Genomic DNA, 26,059 nt, shown 5'->3' with positions numbered 1-26,059 from the left:
TCCAGAACATGCTAAAGGGACCCGGAGACGCCAAGGGATCTCTCAGATCTCTCCATAACTTAGTGATGCACACACTGGGGGTGAAGAATTTGGGGGGTGGGGGCAATATTTAGGACATCTAAAATATCTTTTGAAAAAATTAGTGCCAAAAGCCAGAGAATTTCAATCCCCCTCAAACACATGTCGACCTGGAACATCCAAATGTGACGTCATTAGGAAATAAGATATTTGCAGACATAGTTAGTTAACGTGAGGTCACAGGGGAGTGCCGTGGGTTCTAAATCCCATGACTGGTGTCCTTATAAGAAGAGAAGAGACAAAGACACTTGGGGCGGGGGGGGAGGGGGACATCAAGCGACAATGGACACAGAGAAACAATGGAGACAGGAACGCCAAGGATGGCTGGCAACACCGGAAGCTAGGAAGAGGCAGGGAATCGAATCTCCCCTAGACCCTTCAGAGAGACCATCACTCAACCAACACTTTGATTTTGGACTTCTGGCCTCCAGAGCCCCCCAACACTCCCTCTGCCAAAAAAAAATGCCATTGAGTCAATTCCAACAGAACAGTAGAGAATAAATTTCTTTTGTTTTAAGCCACCCACTTTGGGGTACTTTGTTACACAGCAGCCCTGGGACACTCCAACACCATTGAAAACATGCTTTTATTGATATGACTTCTCTCTATTCCCATATTTTGACAAAGAAATGAAAGAATATGTTATGACTAAAGCCATCTGCATCTCTTACAGGTGGGGGCAACCTTGGCTGCATATTAGAATTCCCCAGGAGCTTTTAAAAATTTCATTGCCCAAGTTCAATCCGAACCTCTGAAGGTGAGACTCAAACCGCAGCATTTTTTAACGCTCCCTAGGGAATTCCAAAGGAGCCCTGGTGGTGCAGTGGTTAAGTGCTCTGCTGCTAACTGAATGGTCGGAGGTTTGAACTCAGCAGCTGCTCTGCAGGGGAAAGATGTGCTAGTCCACTTTGGTAAAGACTACAGCTTTGGAAACCCTATGGGGCAGGTCTGCTCTGTCCTGTAGGGTCACTGTGAGTCAGAATCGACTCAGTGGCAATGTGTTTGGTTTGGTTGGGTAATTCCAATTGCAGCTAAGGCTGAAAGAACCACTGATGTGCTGGGACACAGCTGTACGGTTTTGCAATGAAACCATAAGCTTCAGAGCCAGGCAAGTCTTGGCTTCATTTCTGGCTTTGCTACCTACTAGCTGTGTCCTTGAGCAAGTCACTTACTTTTGTCATGTGCTTACCTGGGATTGTGAAGATTAATCTTTTTAATCATGTAAAACCTCCGAAAGTGCCTGGCTCAGAATAGGTATCTAATAATACATGTCACTTTCGTTTCATTCTCCCAATATATACAGAGGCAATTTAGCAGGGTGGGTAAGAATTCTGGAGTAAGGCTGTTGGCAATCACATTCTGATTCCACCACTTGTTGTTAGCTGCCTCTGAGTGAGCCCCTGACTCATGGTGACCTCGTGCACAACAGAACAAAATGCTATCCAGTCCTGCGCCATTCCCGTGATTGGTTGCAGACTGAACTGTTGTAATCCACAGGGTTTTCATTGGCTGATTTTTGGAAGTAGATCTCCAGGTCTTTCTTCCTAGTCCATCTTAGTCTGGGATCTCCACTGAAACTTGTTCACATCATAGCAACACACAAGCCTCTACTTTCAGGTGGCTATTCTTGAGGTACATTGGCCAGCAATGGAACCCAGGTCTCTGCATGGAAGGTGAGAATTCTACCACTGAACCACCAATCCTTGGGTTCTTCTCGGTGCTCAGTTCTCTCATTTATAAAATGGAGCCTCAGAGAATCACTACAAAGTTTATGTGGGATAATAAAATAATTTTCATCCAAGTAGAGCACTTTGAACAGTATCTGGCTCATTTCAGCATTCAGTAAATGTTAGCTTACATTATAGACACTATCTGGTAACTCCTCACACATCTTCTCTTCAATAACATGTAACTCCAGGTGGTAAATTTCACCAACCCTTCTCTTCCCCATTAGAAGCAATATGATGTATTTGAAGGAGCTGGGTCAGACCAGGAGTCAGGAGACCTGAGCTCTGAGTTCACCTGAGATACCATGAAGCTTCAAGACCAAAGACATGTCACTTTGCCCAGTTCTGCATTCCAGGCCTCAATTTGTAAAACGGAAAGTTTTAATAAGCTAATCCCTATAGAATCTTGTAGCATAAAAACTTTGTGATTATCTGAATACCCTAAACCGATAGATGAAATGTTGGGTGTGTTTGGCAAACAATCCCAATGCTAATTTTATGGCACGTCGTGGTTAGGATTCACAAAAATCTAGAATTATCAGAAAAAGAAATCAAATTCCATTTCATTGAAGCAAAGACAATCCCTGGACCTTACAAGACATTGCAGACCTAGAGGCACTGGAGTCCACCACGCAATGGCCCATTGAAGCTGGAGAGAAGACATCAGCTCACACACGTAAATTTTCGAGCTTAAGAAGTAGCCCAACCTGGGAACATAAACTGGTACAAACTCTCTAGTGGCCAGTTTGTTAATATGTGTCAATAGTCTAATAAATACACAGTAATTACACTTCAAGGAGCCCTGGTGCCACAGCGGTTAAGCACTCGGCTGCTCAACAAACGCAAGGTTGGCAGCTTAAACCCACAAGCCATTCTGTGGGAGAAAGATCTGGCAGTCTGGAAACCCAATAGGGCAGCTCTACCCTGTCCTGGAGGATCACTCTGAGTTAGAATTAACTCAACACCAACTGCCTAATTACACTTCACTATCACCCATGAGTTTATCATACCATGGTGCCTTGCATGTTGCTGTGATGCTGGAAGCTATGCCACCAATACTCAAATACCAGCAGAGTCCCTACCCATGGTGGACGATTTTCAGCTGAGCTTCCAGACTAAGACAGACTAGGAAGAAGGACCTGGCGATCTACTTCTGAAAAAGATTAGCCTGTGAAAACCTTATGAACAGCAGCAGAACATTGTCTGATACAGTGCCAGAAGATGAGCCCCTCAGGTTGGAAGGCACTCAAAAGACTACTGGGGAAGAGCTGCCTCCTCAAATAGAGTTGACTTTAATGAAAAGGTTGGAGTCAAGCTTTTGGGACCTCCATTTCCTAATGTGGCATGACTCAAATGAGAAGAAATAGCTGTAAACATCCATTAATAACTGGAACATAGACTGTACGAAGTATGGATCTAGGAAAATTGGAAATCATCAAAAACAAAATGGAACACATAAACATCAATATTCTAGGCATTAGTGAGTCACAGTAGACTGGTATTGGCCATTCTGACTCAGACAATCATATGGTCCATTATGACAAATAGTAGAGGAAATGACAAACTGAAGAGGAATGGCATTGCATTCATCATCAAAAAGAACATTTCAAGTTCTATCCTGAAGTACAATCCTGTCAGTGAAAAGATAATATCCATACGCCTACTAGGAAGGCCATTTAATAGACTATTACTCAAATTTTCACACAAACCACTAAGGCTAAAGATGAAGAAAGTGAAGATTTTACAATTTCTGCAGCCTGAAATTGACTGAACATGCAATAGGGATACATTGATAATTACTGGTGATTCGAATGTGAAAGCTGAAAACAAAGAAAAATGATTGGTAGTGGGAAAATATGGCCTTGGATATACAAATGATGCTGGAAATCCCATGACAGAATTTTGCAAGACCAACAACTTCCTTGCAAATACCTTTTCTCAACATCATAAATAGACTGTATACATGTGGACTTCACCGGATGGAATACACAGGAATCAAATCGACTACATCTTTGGAGGGGGACCATGTTGTTGTCATTGTTGTTACTGTTAGGTGCCCTCAAATTGGTTCCCACTCATAGCAACCTTATGCACAACAGAATGAAATACTGCCTGGTCCTGAGCCACCCTTACAATCGTTGTTATGCTTGAGCTCATTGTTGCAGCCACTGTGTCAATCCACCTCGTTGAGGGTCTTCCTCTTTGCTGCTGACTCTCTACTCTGCCGAGCATGATGTCCTTCTCCAGGGACTGATCCCTCCTGACAACATGTCCAAAGTATGTAAGACGCAGTCTCGCCATCGTTGCTTCTAAGGAGCATTCTGGTTGTACTTCTAAGACAGATTTGTTTGTTCTTTTGGCAGTCCATGGTATATTCAATATTCTTCGCCAACACCACAATTCAAAGGCATCAATTCTTCTTCGGTCTTCCTTATTCATTGTCCAGCTTTCACATGCATATGATGTGATTGAAAATACCATGGCTTGGGTCAGGGGCACCTTAGTCTTCAAGGTGACATCTTTGCTCTTGAACACTTTAAAGAGGTCCTTTGCAGCAGATTTACCCAATGCAATCTGTCTTTTGATTTCGTGACTGCTGCTTCCATGGCTGTTGATCGTGGATCCAAGTAAAATGAAATCCTTGACGACTTCAATCTTTTCTCCGTTTATCATGATGTTGCTCGTTGGTCCAGTTGTGAGGATTTTTGTTTTCTTTATGTTGAGGTGTAATCCATACTGAAGACTGTGGTATTTGATCATTAGTAAATGCTTCAAGTCCTCTTCACTTTCAGCAAGCAAGGTTGTGTCATCTGCATAATGCAGGTTGTTAATGAGTCTTCCTCCAATCTGATGCCCTGTTCTTCTTCATATAGTCCAGCTTCGGATTATTTGCTCAGCATACAGATTGAATAGGTGTGGCGAAAGAATACAACCCTGACGCAAACCTTTCCTGACTCTAAACCAATAAATATCCCCTTGTTTTGTCCGAACAACTGCCTCTTCATCTATGTAAAGGTTCCTCATGAGCACAATTAAGTGTTCTAAAATTCCCATTCTCTGCAATGTTATCCATAATTTGTCATGATCCACACAGTTGAATGCCTTTGCATAGTCAATAAAACACAGGTAAACATCTTTCTGGTATTCTCTGCTTTCAGCCAGGATCCATCTGACATCAGCAATGATATCCCTGGTTCCACGTCCTCTTCTGAAACCGGCCTGAATTTCTGGCAGTTCCCTGTTGATATACTGCTGCAGCTGCTTTTGAATGATCTTCAGCAGAATTTTGCTTGTGTGTGATGTTAATGATATTGTTCTATCATTTCCACATTCGGTTGGATCACCTTTCTTGGGAATAGGCATAAATATGGATCTCTTCCAGTCACTTGGTCAGGAAGTTGTCTTCCAATTTTCTTGACATAGGTGAGTGAGCACCTCCAGCACTGCATCTGTTTGTTGAAACATCTCAATTGATATTCCATCAATTCCTGGAGCCTTGTTTTTTGCCAATGCCTTCAGAGCAGCGTGGACTTCTCCCTTCAGTACCATCGGTTCCTGATCATATGCCACCTCTTCAAATGGTTGAACATTGACTAATTCTTTTTGGTATAATGACTCTGCGTATTCCTTCCATCTTCTTTTGATGCTTCCTGTGTCGTTTAATATTTTCCCCACGGAATCCTTCACTATTGCAACTCGAGACTTGAATTTTTTCTTCAGTTCTTTCAGCTTGAGAAATGTCAAGCATGTTCTTCCCTTTTGGTTTTCCATCTCCAGCTCTTTGCACATGTCATTAAAATACTTTACTTCGTCTTCTCGAGCCACCCCTTGAAATCTTCCGTTCAGTTCTTTTATTTCATCAATTCTTCCTTTTGCTTTGGCTGCTCGACACTCAAGAGCAAGTTTCAGAGTCTCCTCTGACATCCATCTTTGTCTTTTCTTTATTTCGTGTCTTTTCAATGACCTCTTGCTTTCTTCACGTATGATGTCCTTGATGTCATTCCACAACTCGTCTGGTCTTCGGTCATTAGTGTTCAATGAGTCAAATCTATTCTTGGGATGGTCTCTAAATTCAGGTGGGATGTACTCAAGATCATATTTTGGCTCTCGTGGACTTGCTCTGATTTTCTTCAGTTTCAGCATGAACTTGTATTTGAGCAATTGATGGTCTGTTCCACAGCTGGCCCCTGGCCTTGTTCAGACTGGTGATATCGGGCTTTTCCCTCGTCTCTTTCCACAGATGTAGTCAGTTTGATTTCTGTGTGTTCCATCTGGCAAGGTCCATGTGTATAGTCGCTGTTTATGTTAGTGAAAGGAGGTATTTGCAATGAAGAAGTCGCTGGTCTTGGAAAATTCTATCATTCGCTCTCTGGCATTGTTTCTATCACCAAGGCCATATTTTCCAACTACTGATCCTTCTACTTTGTTTCCAACTTTCTCATTCCAATCGCCAGTAATTACCAATGCATCTTGATTGCATGTTCGATCAATTTCAGACTACAGCAGCTGATAAAAATCTCCTATTTCTTCATCTTTGGCCCTAGAGGTTGGTGCGTAAATTTGAATAATAGTCATATTAACTGGTCTTCCTTGTAGGTGTATGGATATTATCCTATCACTGACAGCATTGTATTTCAGGATAGATCTTGAAACGTTCTTTTTGATGATGAATGCAACACCATTCCTCTTCAAGCTGTCATTCCCAGCATAGTAGACTATATGATCGTATGATTCAAAATGGCCAATACCAGTCCATTTCAGCTCACTAATGCCTAGGATATCAATGTTTATGCATTCAATTTCATTTTTTGATGATTTCCAATTTTCCTAGATTCATACTTTGTACGTTCCAGGTTCTGATTATTAATGGATGCTTGCAGCTGTTTCTTCTCATTTTGAGTTGTGCCACATCAGCAAATGAAGGTCCTGGAAGATTTATTCCATCCACTTCATTAAGGTCGACTTTACTTTGAGGAGGCAGCTCTTCCCCAGTCAACTTTTGAGTGTCTTCCAACCTGGGGGGCTCATCTCCCAGCACTATATCAGACAATGTTCTGCTGCTATTCATAAGGTTTTCACTGGCTAATGCTTTTCAGAAGTAGACTGCCAGGTCCTTCTTCCTAGTCTGTCTTAGTCTGGAAGCTCAGCTGAAACCTGTCCTCCACAGGAGACCCTGCTGGTATCTGAATACCAATGGTATAGCTTTTAGCATCACAGCAACACAGAAGCCCCCACAGTATGACAAACTGACAGACATGTGGGGGGAGGGAGACCATAGAAAAGCTCAATATCATCAGTCAAAACAAGGTCAGAGGCTGAATACAGAACAGACCATCAATTGCTCATAAGCAAGTTCAAGTTGAAACTGAAGAAGATTAGAATAAGTCCATGAGAGTCAAAGTAAGACCTTGAGTATATCCCACCTGAATTTAGAGACCATATCAAGAATAGATTTGATGCATTGAACAGTAATAACTGAAGACCAGATGAGTTGTGGAAAGACATCAAGGACATCATACATGAAGAAAGCAAGAGGTCATTAAAAAGATGGGAAAGGAAAAAAAGACCAAAAGGGATGTCAAAAGAGACTCTGAAAGTTGTTCTTGATCATAGAGTAGCTAAAGCGAATGGAAAAAATGATGAAGTAAAAGAGCTGAACAGAAGATTTCAAAGGGCATCTCAAGGAGACAAAGTATTACAATGACATATGCAAAGACCTGGAGTTAGAAAACCAAAAGGGAAATTCTCAGCATTACTCAAGCTGAAAAAACTGAAGAAAATATTCAAGTCTCAAGCTGCATTAGGGAAGGATTCTATGGGCAAAATTCTGAACAACTCAGGAAGCATAAAAGAAGATGGAAGGAATATACAGATTCACTGCACCAAAAAGAATTGGTCGACATTCAGTCATTTCAGGGGGTAGCATATAATCAAGAACCAATGGTAGTGAAGGAAGAAGTCAAAGCTGCACTGAAGGCACTGGCAAAAAAACAAGGCTTCAGAAATTGGCAGAATACCAAGTGAGGTGTTTCAACAAAAGAATGCAGCACGGAAGTGCTCACTTGTCTATGCCAAGGAATTTGGAAGACAGCTACCTAGCCAACCCACTGGAAGACATCCATGTTTATGCCTATTCCTAAGAAAGGTTATCCAACTGAATTCAGAAATTATCCGACAATATCATTAACATCACAAACAAGTAAAATTTTTCTGAAGATCATTCAAAAGTGGTTGCAGCAGTACATCAACAGGGAATGCCGAGAAAATCAAGCCAGATTCAGAAGAGGACCTAGGACCAGGGATATAACTGATGATGTCAGATAGATCCTGGCTGAAAGCAGAGAAAACCAGAAAGATGTTTACGTATGTTTTATTGACTATGATAAGGCCTTCAACTGTGTGAATCACAACGAATTACAAATAATGTTGGGAAAAACGGGAATTCCAGTACATTCAGTTGTGTTCATGAGGAACGTATACATAGATCAAGAGGCAGTCATTTGAGCTGAACAAGGGGATACTGCATAGTTTAAACTCAGGAAAGGTGTGAGTCAGGGTTGTGTCATTTCACCATACTTATTCAATCTGTATGCTGAGCAAATAATCCCAGAAGCTGGACTTATGAAGAAGAATGGGGCATCAGGAATGGAGGAAGACTCATTAACAGCTGATGACAGATGACACAACCTTGCTTGCTGAAAGTGAACAGGACTTGAAGCAATACTGATGAAGATCAAAGCCTAAAGCCTTCAGTATGAATTACACCTCAACATAAAGAAAACAAAAATCCTCACAACTGGACCAATAAGCAAAATTATGATAAGAGGAGAAAAGATTGAAGTCATCAAGGATTTCATTTTATTTGGATCCACAATCAACACCTATGGAAGCAGCAGTCAAGAAATCAAACCATGCATTGCATTGGGCAAATCTGCTGCGATAGATCTCTTTAAAAATTGTTAGAAAGCAAAGATGTCACTTTAAGCACTAAGGTACACCTTACCCAAGCCATGGTGTTTTCAATCACCTCATATGCATGCGAAATCTGGGTAATGAATAGGGAAGACCAAAGAAGAATTGATGCCTTTGAACTGCAGTGCTGGCGAAGAATGTTGAATATACTATGAACTCCCAAAAGAACAAATAAATCTGTCTTGGAAGAAGTACAACCAGAATTTTCCTTAGAAGCAAGAATGGTGAGATTTTGTCTCACATACCTTGGACTTGTTATCAGGAGGGATCAGTCTCTGAAGAAGGACATCATTCTTGGTAAAGTGGAGGACCAGCAAAAAAAAGGAAGACCCTCAATGAGATGGATTGACACAGTGGCTGCGACAATGGGCTCAAGCATAACAACAATTGTGAGGATGGCACAGGACCAGCCAGTGTTTCATTCTGTTGTACATAAGGTTGCTATGAGTTGGAACCAACTTGAACTTGACCACACCTAACAACAAAAACAAGAAGACAGGGAAATCATTACAGACCCTACAGATATTAAATATATAATAAGAGACTATGCCAACCTTAATAAATTTGATTACGGGGACAAATTCTTTGAAACAGAAAATTTGAATAGTCATATATCTATAAAAGAAATCAAATTCTTTATCAAGCACCTGTCCACAAGGAAAATTGTTACCCGGATTGCTTCATTGATTAATTCCATTAATATTTAAGGAAGTAATAGATTCAACCATACACAAGCTCTTTCTGAAAATAGAGGAGGGAATACTTCCCAACTCGTTTTATGGGGCCACCAAAACTCTAATACCAAAGTCTCACAATGATATTACAAAGAGAAGAAAATTATAGACCAATATCCCTCAGGAACATAGATTAAAAATCCTTAATAAAATATTGGTAAATAGAATCCAGTAATATAAAAAAGATAGTACACCATGATCAAATGGGCATTATCCCAAAAACTCAAGGTTAACTTTTAAAAATCAATGTAATTCACAATGTTAACAGAGTAAAGGAGATAAACCGCACTATCATTTCACTAAATGCAGAAAAAAGCATTTGATAAAGTTCAACACTCATTCATGATTTAAAAAAGAAAAAACTAGAAATAACATCATATCTACAGTTAATATACTTAATAATGAAAGACTGAAGTTTTCTCCATTAAGATTGGAAACAAAGCAAGGATGTCTACTCTCACCATTCTTATTTAACATTGCACTGAAATTAGTAAAATAAGCCAAGAAAAATAAATAAAAGTCTACCAGATTGGAAAGGGAAAAGTAAAATTGTCTCTATTTTCAGACGACAAAGAAAAATCCAAATGAATTAAAAAAAAAAAAAAAACCCTACTAGAACTAATGACTGAATTCAGCAAGATTGAAGGATAGAAGGTTAATACACCAAAGTCAACTGTATTTTTATATATGGACAGCAAACAATTGAGAAATGAATAATTCCACTCACAATACCATCAAAAAGCATAAGATAGGGATAAATTTAACAAAATATATGCAAGACCTACATACTGAAAACTACAAAATATTCTGAGAGAAATTAAAGAAGGCATAAATAAATGGAGAAATATACTAAGGTATGGATAATAAGCCTTACCATTGATAAGAAGTCAATCCTGTCCAAACTATCTATAGATCCAACTCAGCCCCAATTATAAGGCCAGCATTTTTTTGGTAGAAATCGACAAGATTATTTTAAAATTCATATGGAAATGCAAAGGGCCTAGAACCACACTGTACATTGAGTAGTCACTAACCGTATGTGACTGCTTAAATTTATATTTATATTAATTAAACTAATTAAAAATTCAGTTTCTCAGTCACACCGACCACATTTCATGGGCACAATAGCCACACATGGCTAGTGGCTACCTTTTTGAACAGTGCAGGTATGTAAAAATTCTTAATTGCAGAAAGTTCTATTGGGCAGCACTGACCTAGCATATTCAAAGCAACCTTGAAAATAAAAGAAGAAAGTGTTAGGATTTACACTTCCTGACTTTAAAAGCATACTGAAAACCTACAGTAATCCAGAAATTGTGGCACAGGCGTAAGGATGGATAAAGTCAATAAAGTAGTATAGCGATCCCAGAAATAGATGTACACTTAGGTGGTTATGTGATTTTAAACAAAGGCACCAATATGACCTAATGGAAAAAGGAAGGTGTTTACAACAAATGGTGCTGGGATAACTAGATATTCGTATGAGGAAAAATAAACCTCAATCCCTACCTCACACCATATCCCAAAACTATTTTGAAATTGATGATATACCTAAACAGAAAGCTAAAACAATAAATCTTTCAGAGAAAAACATGGGCTAATATGTTCATGACTTATAAAGATAGGCAAGAACTTTTAACAAGTCACATATTACAAAAATTGTGAAAGAAAATATTGATAAATTACACTTCACCAAAATTAAAAATTTCTCCTCATCAAAAGACATCATAAGGGAAACTAATAGGCAAATTTACAGTCTGGAAGAAAATATTAGCAAAATAAATGTACGACAAAAGGCTGGTATCCAGGATATTTAAAAAAAAAAAAAAAAACTAGTACAACTCAACAATGAAAACACAAACAACTTCTTTTTTCAAAAAAAGACTGGGGGGACAAAGATTTTATGAAGAGACTTCCCAAAAGTAGGTAGGCAAATAGCCAATCGGCACAAGAAAAAATACTCAACATTATTAAAAATCAAGAAAATGCAGAATAAAACCCACAATAATGTACCACATTTTTTATACATATACTGGCACAGATGCAGTGTCGCTGTAATGCTCACACATTGTTGGTGAGAACGCAAAATGGTATAGCCACTTTGGGAAAATACCCAGAAGTTTCTTTATAAAACTGAATATACACCTATCCTGTTGTTGTTGTTGTCAGGTGCCTTCAGGTAGATTGTGATTCATAGCGACCCCATGTACAACACAAAGACACTGCCGGTTTCAGTGCCATCCTCACAATTGTTATACTTGATCCCATTATTGCAGCCACTGTGTCAACCCATCTCATTGAAAGTCTTCCTCTTTTTTGCTGAACCTCTACTAAGCATGATGTCCTCCTCCAGGGACTGGTCCCTCCTGATAACATGTTCAAAGTATGGGAGACATAGTTTCACCATCCTTGCTTCTAAGGAGCATTCTGGTTGCACTTTTTCCAAGACAGATTTATTTGTTCTTTTGGCAGCTCATGGTATATTCAATATTCTTCACTGACATCACAATTCAAAGGCATTAGTTCGTCTTCAATCTTCCTTATGCGTCATCCAGCCTTCACATGCATATGATGCAATTGAAAACACCATGGCTTGGGTCAGGTGCACCTCAATCTTCAAGGTGACATCTTTGCTTTTCCACAGTTTAAAGAGGTCTTTTGCAGCAGATTTGTCTAATGCAATGAGTCTTTTGATTTCTTGACTGCTGCTTCCATGGGTGTTGGTTGTGGATTCAAGTAAAATGAGATCCTTGACAACTTCAATCTATTCTCCATTTATCATCATGTTACTTATTGGTCCAGTTGTGAGGATTTTTGTTTTATATTGAGGTGTAATCCATACTGAAGGCTGTGGTCTTTGATCTTCATCAATAAATGCTTCAAGTCTTCTTCATTTTCAGCAAGGTTGTGTCATCTGCATAACGCAGGTTGTTAATGAGTCTTCCTCCTATCCTGACACCCTGTTCTTCTTCATATAGTCCGGCTTCTCAGATTATCTGCTCAGCATACAAGTTGAATAGGTATGGCAAAAGCATACAACCTTGGAACATATCGTTACAGACCTGAAACCATGCAATACCCCCTTATTCTGTTGGAACGACTGTCTCTAGGTCTGTGTATAGGTTCCTCATAAGCACAATTAAGTGTTCTGGAATTCTCATTTTTCACAATGTTATCCACAATTTGTTATGATCCACACAGTTGAATGCCTTTGCATGATCGATAAAACACAGGTAAATATCTTCCTGGTATTCTCTGCTTTCAGCCAGAATCATCTGACATGAGCAATGATATCCCTGGTTCCATACCTTCTTCTGAAACCAGCCTGAATTTCTGTCGATATGCTGCTGCAGCCGCTTTTGAATGATCTTCAGCAAAATTTTGCTTGCGTGTGATATTAATGATATTGTTGAATAATTTCTGCATTCTGTTGGATCACCTTTCTTGGGAATACGCATAAACATAGATCTCTTCTAGTTATCTGGCCAGGTAGATGTCTTCCAAATTTCTTGGCATAGACAAGCGAGCACTTCCAGTGCTGCGTTTTTAACATCATAGAGACAGGATTTACAACACATAGGAAAATCACATCAGATGACAAAATGGTGGACGATCACACAATACTGGGACTCCTGGACTAGCCAAGTTGACAGATATTTGGGGGGATGCAATTCAATCCATAACACTATACTACCTATTTGTGACATCACCTCTTTCATTTCTGATATTAATAATTTGTTTCTTCTTTTTCCCCAGATAAGTCTGGATAAAATTTATTCTAATTTATTGATCTAGTCAAATAGCCCATTTTTGTTTCATTGTTTGTTTCTATTATCTTCCTGGGTTTTTTTTAATTATTATTATTTCATTGATTTCCTCTCTGATCTTTTTTGTTTTCTTTCTCCTACTTTCTTTGGGTTTAATTTGTTCTACTTTATCAAGTTTCCTTTTCTTTTTTTAATGTTTACTGTGCTTTAAGTTAAAGTTTACAAATCTAGTCAGTCTCTCATACAAAAATTTATATACACCTTGCTATATACTCCTAACTGCTCTCCCCCAATGAGACAGCTCACTCATTCTCTCCATGCTATTTTCGTGTCCATTCTGCCAGCTTCTGACCCCCTCTGCCCTCTCATCTCCCCACAAGATAAGATGCCAACATTGTCTCACGTGTCTACTTGATCCAAGAAGCTCATTCTTCACCAGTATCATTTTCTATCCCATAGTCCAGTCCAATCCCTGTCTGAAAAGTTGGCCTTGAGAATGGTTCCGGTCTTGGGCTAACAGAAGGTCTGGGAACCATGACCAGTGGGGTCCTTCTAGTCTCAGTCGGACCATTAAGTCTGGTCTTTTTACAAGAATTTGGGGTCTGCAACCCACTGCTCTCCTGCTCCCTCAGAGGTTCTCTGTTGTGCTCCCTGTCAGGGCAGTCATCGGCTGTAGCCGGGCACCATCTAGTTCTTCTGGTCTCAGGCTGATGTAGCCACTAGTTTATGTGGCCCTTTCCATCTCTTGGGCTCATATTCCCTTGTGTCTTTGGTGTTCTTCATTATCCTTTGATCCAGGTGGGTTGAGACCAATTAATGCATCTTAGGCGGCTGCTTGCTAGCATTTAAGACCCCAGACGCCACTCTCCAAAATGGAATGCAGAATGTTTTCTTAATAGATTTTATTATGCCAATTCACTTAATGTTCCCTGAAACGATGGTCCCCAAGCCCCCACCCCTACTATGCTGGCCTTCAAAGCATTCAGTTTGTTCAGGAAACATCTTTGCTTTTGGTTTAGTCCAGTTGTGCTGACCTCGCCTGTATTGTGTGTTCTCTTTCCCTTCACCTAAAATAGTTTCTCTTTACTACATAATTAGTGATTATCCTTCTCCCTCCCTCCCCCCACTCATAACCATCAAAGAATATTTTCTTCTCTGTTTAAACTACTTATCGCATTCTTATAATAGTGGTCTTATACAATATTTGTCCTTTTGCAACTGACTAATTTCACTCAGCATAATGCCTTCCAGGTTCCTCCATGTTATGAAATGTTTCACAGACTCATCACTATTCTTTATCAATGCATAGTATTCCATTGTGTGAACAGACCATGATTTATTTATCCATTCATCTATTGATGGGCACCTTGGTTGCTTCCATCTTTTTGTTATCGTAAACAGTGCTGCAATGAACATGGGTGTGCATATATCTGTTTGTGTAAAGGCTCTTATTTCTCTAGGATATAATCCAAGGAGTGGGATTGCTGGATCCTATGGTAGTTCTATTTCTAGCTTTTTAAGGAAGCACCAAATTGATTTCCAAAGTGGTTGTACCATTTGACATTCCCACCAGCAGTGTGTAAGTGTTCAAGCCTCTCCACAGCCTCTCCAACATTTATTGTGTTTTTCGGATTAATGCCAGCCTTGTTGGAGTGAGATGGAATCTCATTGTAATTTTGATTTGAATTTCTCTGATAGCTAATGATCATGAGCATTTCCTCATGTATCTGTTAGCTACCTGAATGTCTTCTTTAGTGAAGTGTCTGTTCATATTTTTTGCCCAGTTTTTTAATTGGGTTATTTTGTCTTTTTGTAGTTGAGTTTTTCCAGTATCATGTAGATTTTAGAGATCAGCCGCTGATGGAAAACGTCATAGCTAAAAACTTTTTCCCAGTCTGTAGGTAAGCTTTTTACTCTTTCGACGAGGTCTTTGGATGAGCATAGGTGTTTGATTTTTAGGAGCTCCCAGTTATCTAGTTTCTCTTCTGCATTGTTAGTAATGTTTTGTATACTGTTTATGCCATGTATTAGGACTCCTAAAGTTGCCCCTATTTTTTCTTCCGTGATCTTTATCATTTTAGGTTTTATATTTACGTCTTTGATCCATTTTGGGTTAGTTTTTATGCATGGTGTGAGGTATGGGTCTCATTTCATTTTTTTGCAGGTGGTTATCCAGTTATGCCAGCACCCTTCATTAAAGAGACTGTCTTTTCCCCATTGAACTGTTTTGGGGCCTTTGTAAAATATCAGCTGCTCATATGTGGACGGATTTACTTCTGGATTCTCAATTCTGTTCCATTGGTCTATGTATCTGCTGTTGTACCAGTACCAGGCTGTTTTGACTACTGTGGCAGTATAATAGGTTCTCACATTTGGTAGAGTGAGGCCTCCCACTTTGTTTTTCATTTTCAGTAATGCTTTACTTATCTGGGCCTCTTTCCCTTCCATAAGAAGTTGGTGATTTGTTTCTCCGTCTCATTAAAAAATGTCATTGGAATTTGGATCGGAATTGCATTGTAACTATTGACTGCTTTTGGTAGAAGAGACATTTTTACAATGTTAAGTCTTCCTATTCATGAGCAAGGTATGTTTTTCCACTTATGTAGGTCTCTGTTGGTTTCTTGCAGTAGTATTTTGTAGTTTTCTTTGTATTAGTGTTATACATTTCTAGTAAAATTTATTCCTATGTATTTTATCTTCTTGGGGGCTACTGTAAATGGTATTGATTTGGTGATTTCCTCTTCGATGTTCTTTTTGTTGGTGTAGAGGAATCCAACTGATTTTTGTATGTTTATCTTGTATCCTGATACTCTGCTGAACTCTTCTATGAGATTCAGTAGTTTTCTTGAGGATTCCTTAGGGTTTTCTGTGTATAAGATCATGTCATCTGCAAATAGAGATACTTTTACTTCTTCCTTGCCGATCAGGATGCCCTTGATTTCTTTATCTAGCCTAATTGCTCGGGCTAGGATCTCCAGCACAATGTTGAATAAGAGTGGTGATAAAGGGCACCCTTGTCTGGTTCCCAGTCTCAAGGGGAATGCTTTCAGACTCTCTTCATTTAGGATGATGCTGGCTATTGGCTTTGTATAGATGTCCTTTATTATGTTGAGGAATTTTCCTTCTATTCCTATTTTCTGAGCATTTTTATCATGAATGGGTGTTGAACTTTGTCAAATCCCTTTTCTGCATCACTTGATAAAATCATGTGATTTTTGTCATCTTTTTTTTTTTTTTTGTATGATGGATTACATTAATTGTTTTTCTAATGTACCATCCCTGCGTACCTAGTATGAATCCTACTTGGTCATGGTGAATTATTTTTTTGATATGTTGATGAATTCTATTGGCTAGAATTTTGCTGAGGATTTTTGCATCTAAGTTCATGAGGGATGTAAGTCTGTAATTTTCTTTTTTGGTGGTGTCTTACTTGGATTTGGCATCAGGGATATGCTGGCTTCATAGAATGAAATACCTTTAGTAGTAATGGTGTTAACTCTTCTCTGAAAGTTTGGTAGAACTCTGCAGTGAAGCTGTCCAGGCCAGGGCTTTCTCTTTGTTGAGAGTTTTTTTTATTACCTTTTCAATCTCTTCTTTTGTTATGGGTCTATTTAGTTGTTCTACCTCTGTTTGTGTAAGCTTAGGTAGGTAGTGGGTTTCTAGGAATTCATCCATTTCTTCTAGGTTTTCAAATTTGAGTATAGTTTTTCATAGTAATCTGATATGATTCTTTTAATTTCAGTTAGGTCTGTTGTAATATCTCCCATCTCATTTTTTACTTGGGTTATTTTGCTTCCTCTCCTGTTTTTCTTCTGTCAGTTTGGGCCAATGGTCTATCAATTTTGTTAATTTTTTCCAAGAATCAGCTTTTGGTCATGTTAACTCTTTCAATTGTTTTTCTGTTTTCTGTTTCATTGAGTTCTGCTCTAATTTTCATTATTTCCTTTCTTCTGGTCCCTGAGCGTTTCTTTTGTTGCTCTCTTTCTATTTGTTCGAGTTGTAGGGGTAATTCTTTGATTTTGGCCCTTTCTTCTTTTTGTATGTGTTCATTTGTTGATATAAATTGACCTCTGAGCACTGCTTTCGCTGTGTGCCAAAGGTTCTGATAGGAAGTGTTTTCATTCTCATTGGATTCTATGAATTGCTTTATTCCATCCTTAATGTCTTCTATAACCCAGTCTTTTTTGAGCAGGGTATTGTTCAGTTTCCAAGGGTTTGATTTCTTTTCCCTGCTTTTTCTGTTATTGATTTCTACTTTTATGGCCTTATGGTCTAAGAAGATGCTGTGTAGTATTTCAATGTTTTGGATTCTGCTAAGGCTTGCTTTATGACCTAACGTGGTCTATTCTACAGAATGTTCCAAGTGCACTAGAAAGAAAGTATACTTGACTGCTCTTGGGTGGAGTGTTCTGTATATGTCGATGAGGTCAAGTTGGTTGATTGTGACTTTTAGATCTTCCGTGCCTTTATTGAGCTTCTTCCTGGATGTCCTGTCCTTCACTGAAAGTGGTGTTGAAGTCTCCTACTATAATTGTGGAGCTGTCTATCTCACTTTTCAATGTTGGTAGAGTTTGTTTTTTGTATCTTGCAGCCCTGTCTTTGGGTGCATAAATATTTAATATGGTTATATCCTCCTGGTATGTTGTCCCTTTAATCATTATATAGTTAGTGTACTTCCTTATCCTTTGTGGTGGATTCAACTTTAAAGTCTATTTTTCCAGAAATTAATATTGGCACTCCTGCTCTTTTTTGATTGTTGTTTGCTTCATATATTTTTTTCCATCCTTTGAGTTTTAGTTTGTTTGTGTCTCTAAGTCTAAGCCGTGTCTCTTGTAGGGAGCATATAGACACATCATGTTTTTAATCCATTCTGTCACTCTCTGTCTCTTTATTGGTGCATTTAGTCCATTTACATTCAGTGTAATTATGGATAGGTATGAATTTAGCACTGTCATTTCAATGTCTCTTTTTGTATGTTGTTGACAGTTTCTTTTTCCCACTTAAATTTTTGTGCAGAGTAGTTTATATATTGTCTTTTCCTCATATTCATTGCTATTGATTTTGTTTCTGCTGAGTTTCTATTTTTTTCTTGTATTTTATTTTGATGTGTAGGATAGTTGGTCTCCTTTGTGGCTACCCTAATATTTATCCCTATTTTTCTAAACTTAAACCTAACTTTTATTTCTCTGTATCGCCTTGTCTTCCTCTTCATATAAGATTTATGACTACATTTCTTAGTCCTTCTGTATTGTTTTATGTTGTCTTCTTTTACATAATAACATCACTGTTTCCCTGTTTTGAGTGTTTTTTATCTTGATTTATTTTTGTGATTTCCCTGTCTGGTTTGATATCTGATTGCTCTGTCCAGTGTTCTAGTCTTGGGTTGATACCTGATATTATCGATTTTCTAACCAAAGAACTCCCTTTAGTATTTCTTGTAGTTTTGGTTTGTGTTTTTACAAATTCTCTAAACTTCTGTTTGTGTGGAAATGTCCTAATTTCACCTTCATATTTGAGAGACAGTTTTGCTGGATATATGATTCTTGGTGGGCAATTTTTTCCTTCAATACTTTATATAAGTCAACCCATTGCCCTCTTTCCTGCATGGTTTCTGCTGAGTAGCCCAAGCTTATTATTATTGGCTCTCCTTTGTAGGTGACTTTTCACTTATCCCTAGCTGCTTTTAAAATTCTCTTTTTATTTTTGGTTTCGGCAAGTTCGATTATAATATATCTTGGTAACTTTGTTTTAGAATCTACCTTATGTAGAATTTGATGAGCATCTTGGATAGATATCGTCTCATCTTTCATGATATCAGGGAAATTTTCTGCCAGCAAATCTTCAACAATTCTCTCTGTATTTTCTGTTATCTCTCCCTATTCTGGTACTCCAATCACTCGTAGGTTATTTCTCTTGACAGAGTCCCACGTAATTCTTAAGGTTTCTTCATTTTTTTTAATTCTTTTATCTGATTTTTCTTCAAATATATTGGCTCCAAGTGCTTTACCTTCAAGTTCACCAATTCTACCTTCCACTTGCTCAGTTCTGCTCCTCTGACTTTCTATTGAGTTGTCTTATTCTGTAATTTTATTGTTAATCTTCTGAATTTCTGATTGCTGTTTCTCTATGGATTCTTGCAGCTTATTAAATTTTTCATTATGTTCTTGAATAACCTTTTTAATTTCTTCAATTGCTTTATCTGTGTGTTCCTTGGCTTGTTCTGCATATTGCCTGATCTCCTTCCTAATTTCGGCCCTGATGTCTTGAAGAGTTCTGTGTATTTATCTTTTGAATTCTGCATCTGGTAATCCCAGGAAGGCATCTTCATCCAGAAGATTCTCTGATCGTGTGTTTTGACAGCTTGTTGAGGTGATCATGGTCTGTTTCTTTATGCGACTTGATTTTGACTGTTGTCTCCAAGCCATCTATAAGTTATTGTATTAGTTTATGTTTGCTTATTGTATCATAGCTTCTTGCTTTGTTTTGTTTTGATATGCCCATATGGGTTGCTTGAATGAGCCAGCTTGATTATTTTCGCTTTTGGAGCCCTGATGTCCTGTCCCCAGATGGCTAGAGCTGTTATCAGGTATATCAGTCTAGGAGTCCATTCGCTTTTCTTGTATGAATTCAGCTCAGGTGTCTGGGTAGCTGATCATCAAGTGTGTGGTAAAGGCTCTGTCCTACAGTCTTAGAGCGGCAGGGGTGATTGGTGTAGGTACCGGTATCTGGTTGCAGCAGGAGGTCACATTCTGAATAAGGCAGGGGGCTGAAAATCATCCCCCAAGTTTCTCTGAGGAAAGCACTTCCCTGATTCCTACAGCGTACAGGCAGGTTAGTTCTGCAGATGGACCATGGGCATGCAATGTTTTTGGTTGTAAGGACTGGGAGGTACCAGTTATCCTTGGACCCCTGTCGCAGGTGGCTGGTTGACCTGAGTGGAGCCACCAGTCCTTAGGCCCCTGATGTGGGTAGGTGAGAACCCTGTTTACTGGCAAAGCAGTGTCAAACATCAAACACCCACCTCTCCACTGCACAGCTGCAACAGTTGTAGTCTGTCAATAAAGGCCTATTCTCCTGAAATAGGCCCACACAGGTCCATGCAGTGGGGAAAGGTATTCAAAGTCCATGGACCTTTTACACCTGGACAGAAGCCACTTCTGTCCTGAGCTCCCCAGGTTAGTGGAGTTGGCAAATTATCTTTCCCCCCAGTCATGAATTTGTTCCTTCTCCAAGGTCAGGAGGATGGCTCTAGGCACTCAACAGGGCCTATCTCAGGCCCAAGGAAATCAACAGCCACTGAAGCCAGCTAGGGGGCAGGGGGTGTGGTAAAATATACGCAAGTACTTAGTTTTTGCTGACAGCGCCTTTCTTCTCTGTGTCTGGAGGTGTAAGTAGGCTATGCAGCTGGCTCCTTCTACCTGAGGAAACTGTGGCCAAATGCTATGCCAGCCTGCCACAGCCACACCCAGGAATGGTGCCTGAGGGATCCCAGTGATTCAGGTCCAGTAACTCCTCTCTGCTTCCGAACTGACCCTCCCCCAGCCACTCAGTTGGTCTTCCAACTTTGCCTTTGATGTTCAGGACTCTTACGTTGTCATAAATATAATCGTTTTACTTGCTTTTTTGAGTCTTTGTTGTAGGAGGGAATCACCAGAAGCATCTGGTTATTCCGTCATCTTAGCCCCACCTCCTATTGCCTTATCAAGTTTCTTAAGGTATAAACTGAGGTCACCGATTGGATATCTACCTTCTAATATAGGAGTTTGATGTAATAAATTCCCCTGAAGTAGTCCTTTAGTGGCAACCAACAAACTCTGATGTAGGACTTTAATTTTCATTTCATTCAAAATACTTTCTAAGTTCCTGTTTGATTTCTTCTTTGATCCCTGGGTTATTTACAAGTGTGTTATTTAGTTTCCAAATATTGGGGATTTCCCATCTCTCTGTTAAAGATTTCTAATTTAATTTCGTTGAAATCAGAGAACATTCTTTGTATGACTTCAAACCTTTTTAATTTGTTGAGACTTGTTTGATAGCCAAGAACATGGTGTATCTTGGTAAATGTGTACTGTCCAATGGGAAAGAATGTGCATTCTCAAATTGTTGGGTGGAGTGTTCTATAAGTATCAATTAGGTCAAACTGGTGAATAGTGTTTTCTGAGTCTTCTACAATCTTACTGATTCCCTTTCTGCTTGTCCTATCAGTTATTGAGACAGAGGTATTGAAAACTCCTGGCTATAATTGTGTATTTCTTCTATCAGGTATATCAGGTTTTGCTTTATTTGTATTGAAGCTCTGTTATTAGGTGCATAAATTGTTAAGATGTCCTCTCTCTAAATGGACTTTTTTTTATCATTATGATCTTCATATTCTCTGATAATGTTCTTTGATCTGAAATCTACCTTGATGTTAGTATTCCAACTCCAGCTTTCTTTTGATTAGTATTGGCAAGGTATTATCTTTTTCCACCTTTGTATTTGTCTTTGTATCTAAGGTGTACTTTGTTTACTTGTTTGTTTTTGTTTCTTGGGGGATAAGGGCAGGCAGCATATAGTTGAGTCTTGCTTTTTTTTTTTTAAATCAATATACGTGGCTACAGGTTTATGGTGATGTGCGTATTAGTGGAGCTGGTCCTGTAAGAAAGGACGAGTAACCCTGTGCCACTAAATCTGAGTCACCAAAGGAAGCTGATTCTAAGGTCTGGGTGAATTGACTTTTCCTCAACTCCATGCATGAATTCTTATGGTCAAGTTGGAATTTAGTTTGTTCAGACCTGGATGATGACTTTCTTATACAGCTTTTGAGGGATTGCTTGTCTTGGAGTTTCTATTTGCCTTTTTTTTTTTTTTAATAAGTTTTTTTTATCGTACTTTAGTTGAAGGTTTATAGAGCAAATCAGTTTCTTATTAAACAATTAATGCACATATTGTTTTGTGATATTGGTTGCCAAAAACCAACATGTCAACACCCTCCTTTTCTTGACCTTGAGTTTCCCATTCTTTGCTTTCCTGTCCCCTCCTGCCTTCTCTTCCTTGCCCCTGGGTCGATGTGCCATTTAGTCTTCTTTTGTTTTATGGGCCTGTCTAATCTTTGGCTGAAGAGTGAACCTCAGGAGTGACTTCAGTACTGAGCTAAAAGAATGTCTGGGGGCCATATTCTTAGGGTTTCTCCAGTCTCTGCCAGACCAGTAAGTCTGGTGTTCGTGTGTGTGTGTGAAAGAGAGAGAGTTAGAGTTTTGTTCTACATTTTTCTCCAGTTCTGTCCAGGACCCTCTATTGTGATCCTTGTCAGAGCAGTTGGTTGTGGTTGCCTGGCACCATCCAGTTGTGCTGAATTCAATCCGATGGAGGCTGTGGTAGTTGCAGTCCAATAGTCCTTTGGGCTAATCTTTCCCTTGTGTCTTTGGTTTTCTTCATTATCCCTTGCTCTGGATGGGGTGGGGCCAGTGGAGTGTCTTAGATGGCCACTCACAAGCTTTTAAGAACCCAGATTCTACTCACTAAAGTAGAATATAGAACATTTTCTTTATAAACTCTATTATGCCAGTTGAGCTATGTGTCCCCCAAGACCATGGGCCCCAGCCTTCAGCCCAATAATTTGGTCCCTCAGGGAGTTTGGATGTGTCTGTGAAGCTTCTATGACCTTGCCTTGGTCAAGTTGTGTGGCTTCCCCAATATTGTGTATTGCCCTGCCCTTCACCAAAGTTACCGCTTATCTATTGTCTGGTTAGTGTTTTTCCCTTCCCACCCCTTCCCCCATGTAACCATCAGTCTTAGTCATCTAGTGCTGCTATAGCAGAAATACCACAAGTAGATGACTTTAACAAAGAGAAATTCATTTTCTCACAGTCTAGTAGGATAGAAGCCCAAATTCAGGGTGTCAGCTCCAGGGGAAGGCTTTCTCTCTCTGTTGGCTCTGGAGGAAGGTCCTTCTTGTCAATCTTCTCCTGGACTAGGAGCTTCATCTCGCAGGAACTCCGGGTCCAAAGATGCACTCTGCTCCTGGTGCTTCTTTCTTGGTGGTACGAGGTCCCCAACTTTCTGCTTGCTTCCCTTTCCTTTTGTCTCCTGTAAGGTGATATAGGCCACACCCCAGGGAAACTCCCTTTACATTGGATCAGAGATGTGACCTGAACAAGGGTGTTACATCTCACCCTAATCCTTTTTAACCACAGGCAGAGATTATGATTTATAACACATAGGAAAATCACAAAATGGAGGACAAGCACACAATACTGGGAATCATGACCTAACCTAGTTGACACACATTTTTGGGGGACACAATTCAATCCATGACACCATCACAGTTTCTTTCTGTGTATAAACCTTTTCATGAGTTTTTATAATAGTGGTCTCATACAATATTTGTTCTTCTGTGATGGACTCATTTCACTCAGCATAATGGCCCCCAGATTCATCCATGTTGTGAAATGTTTCAAAGATTCATCATCGTTCTTAATCATCACATAGTATTTCACTGTGTGTATGTACCATGGTTTGTTTATCCATTCATCTGTTGATGAGCACTTACGTTGTTTCCATTTTTGGCTATTGTGAACAGTGCTGCAATGAACGTGGGTGTGCATATGTCTATTTGTGTGATGGCTTTTATTTCTCTAGGATATATCCCTAGGAGTGGGATCGCTGGATCACATGGTATTTCTGTTTCTAGCTTTCTAAGGAAGTGCCATATCGTTTTCCAAAATGGTTGTACCATTTTGCATCACTGCCAGCATGATTGGGTCTTGCTCTTCATATTCAATCTGACAATCTCTGCATTTTAACTTTCTATTCACGCCATCTGTTCTTTGTTCTCTTTTTCTTCTTTTTCTACCTTCTTTTGGATTATTTGCATATTTTCATAATTTCATTCATGTCCTCTGTTAGCGTATGAGCTTTATGTCTTTGTTTTGTTATTTTGATGGTGGTTATGGGATTTACAGTACACATTTTAACTTATTCTCTATCTTCAAGTGATAGTATATCACTTTACACATAGCATAAGAACCTTACAGTAGTATACTCCCATTTTTCATCTCTGACTTTCATGCCATTGTTGTCATGCATTTTGCTTTTACATATGTTATAAACCTCACATTACATTGTTTTTTTTAAATAGTCAACTATCTTTCAAAGAGATCTAAATAATAAGACAACACCTTTAATATTTACCCATGTAGTTACTATTTCTTGTGCTATTTACTCCCTTGTGTAGACCCATATTTTAATATGATATCATTTTCCTTCTCCCTGAAGAACTTCCTCTCATATTTCTTATAATGCAAGTTGGTGATTAATTCTTTCAGTTTTTGTATGTCTGAAAAATTTTTATTTGACCTTCATTTTTGAAAGATATCTCACTGGCTATAGAATTCCAGGTTGAGTCTTTTCCTTTCAGTACTTTAGTGATGGTATTCCACTATCTTCTCACTTGCATTGTTTCTGGTAAAAAAAATGTGTTGTCATCCTTATCTTTGATAATCTGTACGCAGCATGTAATTTTTTCCTTTTGCTGTTTTTAAGATTTTCATTAGTTTTGAGCAATTAGATTGTAAGTGTGCTGTGTTGTAGTTTTCCTCATATTTCTTGTGCTTGCAGTTTATTAAACTTCTTGGATTTAGGAGTTTATAGTTGTCATCAAATTTGGAAAAGTTTTGGACATTATTTCTTCAAATTTTTTTTTTATGCTCTGTCTCTTTTTTGAAGATCTCTTATTACACATATACGAGGCCACTTGTAGTTGTCCATGGAACACTGATGCTCTGTTGTGGTTTTTTTTGTTTGTTTTTCTTCCAATTTTCTTTTCTCCATGTGTTTTATTTTGGGTAGTTTCTATTGTTACATCTTCAAGTTCCCCAATCATTTCTTCTGCAATGTCCAAACTCTTAATATCTCCATCCAGCATATTGTTCATCTCACATATTGTAGTTTCATCTCTAGAAGTTGTATTTAGGTCTTTTTATATCTTCCATGTCTCTACTTAACTTTTTGAACATATAGAATACAGTTGTGATAACTGTTAAATATGCTTCTCTGCTAATTCTAAAATGTGTCAGTTCTGATCAGTTTCAATTGATCGACTTCCTTCTTCATTATGGGTCTTGTTTTCCTACTTATTTGCAGGCCTGGAAATTTTTGATTGGATGCCAAATACTGTGAATTTCATGTGCTTGGGTGCTGGGTATCTTTTTATTTCTATAAATATTCTTGAGCTTTATTCTGGAATGGTATTAAGTTATATGGAAACAGCTTGAACTTTTCATATCGTTTAATATTGGTTATGTAGGACTGGATCAGTGATCCATATAGGGTTAATTATTCACCACCAGTGAGGCAAGACACTTCTGTGCATTTGCCTGATGCCCCATGAATCCTGAGGTTTTCCAATTGGTTTGGTGGAAACAGGCACTATTTCAGGTTCTGTTGTTTTTTAAGTGCCTCCAAGAAGGTTCTGACTCACAGTGACCCCATGTACAACAGAACAAAACACGGTCCAGTCCTGCACCATCCTCACAATCGTTGCTATGTTTGAGCCCATTGTTGCAACCACTGTGTTAGTCCATCTAGTAGAGGGTCTTCCTTTTTTGCACTGACCCTCACTTTACCAGGCATGATGTCCTTCTCCAGGGACTGGCCTCTCCTAATAACATGTCCAAAATATATGAGACAAAGTCTCGCCATCCTTGCTTCTAATGAGAATTCTGGATGTACTTCTTCTAAGACAGATTTGTTCTTATGGTATATTCAATATTCTTCACCAACAACTCAAAGGCATTAATTC

The sequence above is a fragment of the Elephas maximus genome, chromosome 10 (genome assembly GCF_024166365.1).
Source record: "Elephas maximus indicus isolate mEleMax1 chromosome 10, mEleMax1 primary haplotype, whole genome shotgun sequence".
Taxonomy (NCBI): domain Eukaryota; kingdom Metazoa; phylum Chordata; class Mammalia; order Proboscidea; family Elephantidae; genus Elephas; species Elephas maximus.
This window is presented reverse-complemented; position numbering follows the sequence as displayed.